General features: G+C 30.1%; 2 non-coding genes and 1 pseudogene across 2 annotated transcripts in view; all 3 read left to right on the forward strand.

The window, feature by feature from the left end:
* The first annotated feature begins 3,097 nt into the window (after positions 1–3,097).
* On the forward strand, positions 3,098–5,087 carry LOC129252552 (small subunit ribosomal RNA). Its single transcript, XR_008583505.1, has one exon. It is a non-coding gene; the product is annotated as a small subunit ribosomal RNA (ribosomal RNA).
* Positions 5,088–5,684: 597 nt separating this feature from the next.
* LOC129252548 (5.8S ribosomal RNA) lies at positions 5,685–5,865 on the forward strand (annotated as a pseudogene).
* A 445-nt stretch (positions 5,866–6,310) lies between these two features.
* LOC129252553 (large subunit ribosomal RNA) overlaps positions 6,311–7,500 on the forward strand; it is a 3,986-nt gene continuing 2,796 nt past the window's right edge. The window contains exon 1 of the ribosomal RNA XR_008583506.1: positions 6,311–7,500. This exon is cut by the window's right edge and continues 2,796 nt beyond it. This is a non-coding gene — a ribosomal RNA (large subunit ribosomal RNA).

A 7,500-nucleotide genomic window follows, 5' to 3' on the forward strand; every position in this document is an offset into this window, starting at 1 on the left:
AGCATATAAATCGAATCATAACTATATGAAACTCGAATTTGAGCCATATTAAACTGGTAATATTGTGATTTTATGCCTGGTTTTCCATACGTTAGTTTAAATAGAAAAAAATTCTCGAATATATATACATATATGAAGAATCTATATTCTATACTAACATTTTATGGAATATAACCTTGGCATATTGCCATTAAAATATATAATAAAGACATTTCAAATCAAACTGAAATGTATTGAAATGAATTTTTCCCATACATTTTTGACAATGTGAGGTGTGCATGGCAAAAAACACTCACGGTGAAGGCATGTGATATAATATGAAAATATCAAAGTTAACTAACCAATGATATTGAAAGCATATAAATCGAATCATAACTATATGAAACTCGAATTTAAGCCATATTAAACTGGTAATATTGTGATTTTGTGCCTGGTTTTCCATACGTTAGTTTAAATAAAGAGTTATGGAATATAACCTTGGCATATTGCCATTAAAATATATAATAAAGACATTTCAAATCAAACTGAAATGTATTGAAATGAATTTTTCCCATACATTTTTGACAATGTGAGGTGTGCATGGCAAAAAACACTCACGGTGAAGGCATGTGAAATATAATATGAAAATATCAAAAGTTAACTAACCAATGATATTGAAGCATATAAATCGAATCATAACTATATGAAACTCGAATTTAAGCCATATTAAAACTGGTAATATTGTGATTTTATGCCTGGTTTTCCATACGTTAGTTTAAATAAAGAGTTATGGAATATAACCTTGGCATATTGGCACTAAAATATATAATAAAGACATTTCAAATCAAACTGAAATGTATTGAAATGAATTTTTTCCCATACATTTTTTGACAATGTGAGGTGTGCATGGCAAAAAAACACTCACGGTGAAGGCATGTGATATAATATGAAAATATCAAAAGTTAACTAACCAATGATATTGAAGCATATAAATCGAATCATAACTATATGAAACTCGAATTTGAGCCATATTAAACTGGTAATATTGTGATTTTATGCCTGGTTTTCCATACGTTAGTTTAAATAGAAAAAAATTCTCGAATATATATACATATATGAAGAATCTATATTCTATACTAACATTTTATGGAATATAACCTTGGCATATTGCCATTAAAATATATAATAAAGACATTTCAAATCAAACTGAAATGTATTGAAATGAATTTTTCCCATACATTTTTGACAATGTGAGGTGTGCATGGCAAAAAACACTCACGGTGAAGGCATGTGAAATAATATGAAAATATCAAAAGTTAACTAACCAATGATATTGAAGCATATAAATCGAATCATAAACTATATGAAACTCGAATTTAAGCCATATTAAAACTGGTAATATTGTGATTTTATGCCTGGTTTTCCATACGTTAGTTTAAATAGAAAAAATTTTCGAATATCTATACATATATGAAGAATCTATATTCTAATACTAACATGTTATGGAATATAACCTTGGCATATTGGCACTAAAATATATAATAAAGACATTTCAAATCAAACTGAAATGTATTGAAATGAATTTTTTCCCATACATTTTTGACAATGTGAGGTGTGCATGGCAAAAAACACTCACGGTGAAGGCATGTGAAATATAATATGAAAATATCAAAAGTTAACTAACCAATGATATTGAAGCATATAAATCGAATCATAACTATATGAAACTCGAATTTAAGCCATATTAAACTGGTAATATTGTGATTTTATGCCTGGTTTTTCCATACGTTAGTTTAAATAGAAAAAAATTTTCGAATATATATACATATATGAAGAATCTATATTCTAATACTAACATGTTATGGAATATAACCTTGGCATATTGGCACTAAAATATATAATAAAGACATTTCAAATCAAACTGAAATGTATTGAAATGAATTTTTCCCATACATTTTTGACAATGTGAGGTGTGCATGGCAAAAAACACTCACGGTGAAGGCATGTGATATAATATGAAAATATCAAAAGTTAACTAAACCAATGATATTGAAACATATAAATCGAATCATAACTATATGAAACTCGAATTTGAGCCATATTAAACTGGTAATATTGTGATTTTATGCCTGGTTTTCCATACGTTAGTTTAAATAAAGAGTTATGGAATATAACCTTGGCATATTGCCATTAAAATATATAATAAAGACATTTCAAATCAAACTGAAATGTATTGAAATGAATTTTTCCCATACATTTTTGACAATGTGAGGTGTGCATGGCAAAAAACACTCACGGTGAAGGCATGTGATATAATATGAAAATATCAAAAGTTAACTAACCAATGATATTGAAGCATATAAATCGAATCATAACTATATGAAACTCGAATTTGAGCCATATTAAACTGGTAATATTATGATTTTATTCCTGGTTTTCCATACGTTAGTTTAAATAGAAAAAATTTTCGAATATATATACATATATGAAGAATCTATATTCTATACTAACATGTTATGGCATATTGGTGTTATTGTATTTTATTCCTGGTTTTCTATAGTTAGTTTAAATAGAAATAAATTTTTGAATTCAAAATTTTATATTCTATACTAGCATTACATAGAAATTATCCTCAACTGTTTGTTTCTTGTATAAATACAGGAAATTAAACAGATGATGAAGAGAAAAAAATAGAAAAACAAAAATTTATAAGAAAAATTAAATTTTAAACAAAGGAAAAGAGGAGAAAATTTTTTCAATCATATATATTTATGATTAAAAAATAGAATTATGAAATTATTAATTTCAATTCAAAGAGAAAAATTATGTAATATATGAAATTATTACATTAAAAATGCATTTGAAAAAAAAAGTAAAATGTTATTAAGAATGATAAATTATTTGAAAATTGGCAAATATTAAGAAGAAATAATCGTTCTTATATTTTTATATAAAATATATAATATAGAGAACGAAAATTCTTTTTCATAAAAAACGGTTTTTTGAATTTTGATAAGAAAAGCTAAAGGGGGGTCGCCCCTTTACTTTTTTATATACACCGTAATTTATGAAATTTTCAAATATGAAAAAACAAAGAAAAATATATAAATAAAATATTATTCTGGTTGATCCTGCCAGTAGTTATATGCTTGTCTCAAAGATTAAGCATGCATGTCTAAGTACAAACAAATTAAAAGTGAAACCGCAAAAGGCTCATTATATCAGTTATGGTTCCATAGATCGTTAACAGTTACTTGGATAACTGTGGTAATTCTAGAGCTAATACATGCAATATAAACACGGACCTTATGGAACGTGTGCTTTTATTAGACTAAAACCAAGCGATCATTTGATCGTTAAATTGGTTGAACTCTAGATAACTTGCAGATCGTATGGTCCCGTACCGACGACAGATCTTTCAAATGTCTGCCCTATCAACTTTTGATGGTAGTATCTAGGACTACCATGGTTGCAACGGGTAACGGGGAATCAGGGTTCGATTCCGGAGAGGGAGCCTGAGAAACGGCTACCACATCTAAGGAAGGCAGCAGGCGCGTAAATTACCCACTCCCAGTTCGGGGAGGTAGTGACGAAAAATAACAATACAGGACTCATATCCGAGGCCCTGTAATTGGAATGAGTACACTTTAAATCCTTTAACAAGGACCTATTGGAGGGCAAGTCTGGTGCCAGCAGCCGCGGTAATTCCAGCTCCAATAGCGTATATTAAAGTTGTTGCGGTTAAAACGTTCGTAGTTGAATTTGTGCTTCATACGGGTAGTACAACTATATATTGTGGTATGTACATTACCTTATGTATGTAAGCGTATTACCGGTGGAGTTCTTATATATAATTAATACAATGTATTTTTTATATATTCCTCCTATTTAAACCTACTTCAGTGCTCTTCATCGAGTGTTGTTGTGGGCCGGTACAATTACTTTGAACAAATTAGAGTGCTTAAAGCAGGCTCCAAATGCCTGAATATTTTGTGCATGGAATAATGAAATAAGACCTCTGTTCTACTTTCATTGGTTTTTAGATCAAGAGGTAATGATTAATAGAAGCAGTTTGGGGGCATTAGTATTACGACGCGAGAGGTGAAATTCTTGGACCGTCGTAAGACTAACTTAAGCGAAAGCATTTGCCAAAGATGTTTTCATTAATCAAGAACGAAAGTTAGAGGTTCGAAGGCGATCAGATACCGCCCTAGTTCTAACCATAAACGATGCCAGCTAGCAATTGGGTGTAGCTACTACTATGGCTCTCTCAGTCGCTTCCCGGGAAACCAAAGCTTTTGGGCTCCGGGGGAAGTATGGTTGCAAAGCTGAAACTTAAAGGAATTGACGGAAGGGCACCACCAGGAGTGGAGCCTGCGGCTTAATTTGACTCAACACGGGAAAACTTACCAGGTCCGAACATAAGCGTGTAAGACAGATTGATAGCTCTTTCTCGAATCTATGGGTGGTGGTGCATGGCCGTTCTTAGTTCGTGGAGTGATTTGTCTGGTTAATTCCGATAACGAACGAGACTCAAATATATTAAATAGATGCTTTCAGGATTATGATGTTGAAACTTATATAGCCTTCTTTCATGCGTACATCTTGAATGTACAAGTGTTTGAATGTGTTTATATAAGTGGAGTCGTACCTGTTGGTTTGTCCCATTATAAGGACACTAGCTTCTTAAATGGACAAATTGCGTCTAGCAGTAACGAGATTGAGCAATAACAGGTCTGTGATGCCCTTAGATGTCCTGGGCTGCACGCGCGCTACAATGAAAGTATCAACGTGTATTTCCTAGACCGAGAGGTCCGGGTAAACCGCTGAACCACTTTCATGCTTGGGATTGTGAACTGAAACTGTTCACATGAACTTGGAATTCCCAGTAAGTGCGAGTTATTAACTCGCATTGATTAAGTCCCTGCCCTTTGTACACACCGCCCGTCGCTACTACCGATTGAATTATTTAGTGAGGTCTCCGGACGTGATCACTGTGACGCCTCGTGTGTCACGGTTGTTTCGCAAAAGTTGACCGAACTTGATTATTTAGAGGAAGTAAAAGTCGTAACAAGGTTTCCGTAGGTGAACCTGCGGAAGGATCATTATTGTGTTCCATATCCGTAAGAAAAACAAACAAACAAACAAACAAACAAACAGACAAGCAAACAAACGAACAAAAAGAAAAAAAAAAAAAAAAAAAAAAGAAAAAAAAAAAAAAATTTATATAATTATTTTGAATCCATAATTCTTTTTATTCTTTTTCATTCAATTTGTGATCCATCAATTATATCATATTAAATATAATATATGATGGTACATTTTGTAATGTTTTTTCTTATTTTTTTCTTTTAAAAACCTTTAAACATGAAAATAAAAAGTTGTACTTATTATTCATTTGATTGAATGATAAGTTAATTTGTTCACAATAACAAAAGTGGTATATATTTATTATATTATTATATATATACATAAAATGATTAAAAAAATACAAAATAATTGAATCATAATAAATACCACCACTGTATTATTGTTGAACTAAGACATTCGCAACTTAATAAAAATGTTTAGAGTTAAATATATTTGATATATATTATTGAAAGAAAATCAATTTATATATTATTAATATTATTTAATTTTACTCTTTCAATTAATATATGCAAAAAAAAATTGACATTTGTTATAAATAAAAATAAATAAAAAAATACTCTAAGCGGTGGATCACTTGGCTCATGGGTCGATGAAGAACGCAGCAAACTGTGCGTCATCGTGTGAACTGCAGGACACATGAACATCGACATTTTGAACGCATATCGCAGTCCATGCTGTTATGTACATTAAATTCAATTTTAAAGTACTGCTTGGACTACATATGGTTGAGGGTTGTAAGACTATGCTAAATAAGTTGCTTATTCTTTTATAAAAATAATTGAATTTAAGCAAATGTGTATATTATTGGATTTTAAATAATTCATAATATTAATAGCAAAAAAAATAAAGATATATAATGAATTTTATTTATTATATATTCTTTAAAAAAAAAAATCCTCTCAAATAAAATGAAATGATGAAAATATTGAATCTAAGTATTCTTTACAAAAAATTTTCATATTATTTATATATATATATATAAAATAATAATTTATATATGTAATTAAAAGGAGGAATGTCTAGCATAAAAATTAAATTTTTTATTCTAGGATTGCCTCATTTTACATTATTATTATTTTTATATATTTACAATATATAAAAGGAGAAAAGAAAAATAGAGATGAAAAGATGATATAATTTTTTTATTAAATTGTGAGAAGATAAAAAAAGAATATTAAAACAACCTCAACTCATATGGGATTACCCCCTGAATTTAAGCATATTAATGAGGGGAGGAAAAGAAACTAACAAGGATTTTCTTAGTAGCGGCGAGCGAAAAGAAAATAGTTCAGCACTAAGTCACTTTGTCTATATGTCAAATGTGAGATGCAGTGTATGGAATATCTTAATATCTAGTATGAGAAATTAACGATTTAAGTCCTTCTTAAATGAGGCCATTTACCCATAGAGGGTGCCAGGCCCGTATAACGTTAATGATTACTAGAAAGATATTTCCAAAGAGTCGTGTTGCTTGATAGTGCAGCACTAAGTGGGTGGTAAACTCCATCTAAAACTAAATATAACCATGAGACCGATAGTAAACAAGTACCGTGAGGGAAAGTTGAAAAGAACTCTGAATAGAGAGTTAAATAGTACGTGAAACTGCTTAGAGGTTAAGCCCGATGAACCTGAATATCCATTATGAAAAATTCATCATTAAATAATTAAAAAAATAATGTGCATTTTTTTCATATAAGGACATTGTAATCTATTAACATAATAAAGTATTTATCAAAAGATCATTGGTGATATTAAGTTTATTTAAATTAATTTGCTTTTTAAGCATATTAACATAAAATAAATACTAATGATTTGATAAAGTGTTGATAGATTTTATTATATATAATGCTAAAATTCATTTTTTGAATTTTACAAAAAATTTAATATCTATGATATTAATATTTATTTGTATGCATTTATATGATTAACAATGCGAAAGATTCAGGATACCTTCGGGACCCGTCTTGAAACACGGACCAAGGAGTCTAACATATGTGCAAGTCATTGAGTTATATTAAACTTAATGGCATAATTAACTTAACTTAAATATAATGGGATTAATTTTTAGTCTATTTTTTAATAAATAGTCAATTAATTCAATCCCGGGGCGTTCCATATAGTTATGTATAATGATAATTTATTATTATTTATACCTCTAACTGGAGCGTACCTTGAGCATATATGCTGTGACCCGAAAGATGGTGAACTATACTTGATCAGGTTGAAGTCAGGGGAAACCCTGATGGAAGACCGAAACAGTTCTGACGTGCAAATCGATTGTCAGAATTGAGTATAGGGGCGAAAGACCAATCGAACCATCTAGTAGCTGGTTCCCTCCGAAGTTTCCCTCAGGATAGCTGGTGCATTTAA

Source organism: Anastrepha obliqua, unplaced genomic scaffold, assembly GCF_027943255.1.
Source record: "Anastrepha obliqua isolate idAnaObli1 unplaced genomic scaffold, idAnaObli1_1.0 ptg000261l, whole genome shotgun sequence".
NCBI lineage: Eukaryota > Metazoa > Arthropoda > Insecta > Diptera > Tephritidae > Anastrepha > Anastrepha obliqua.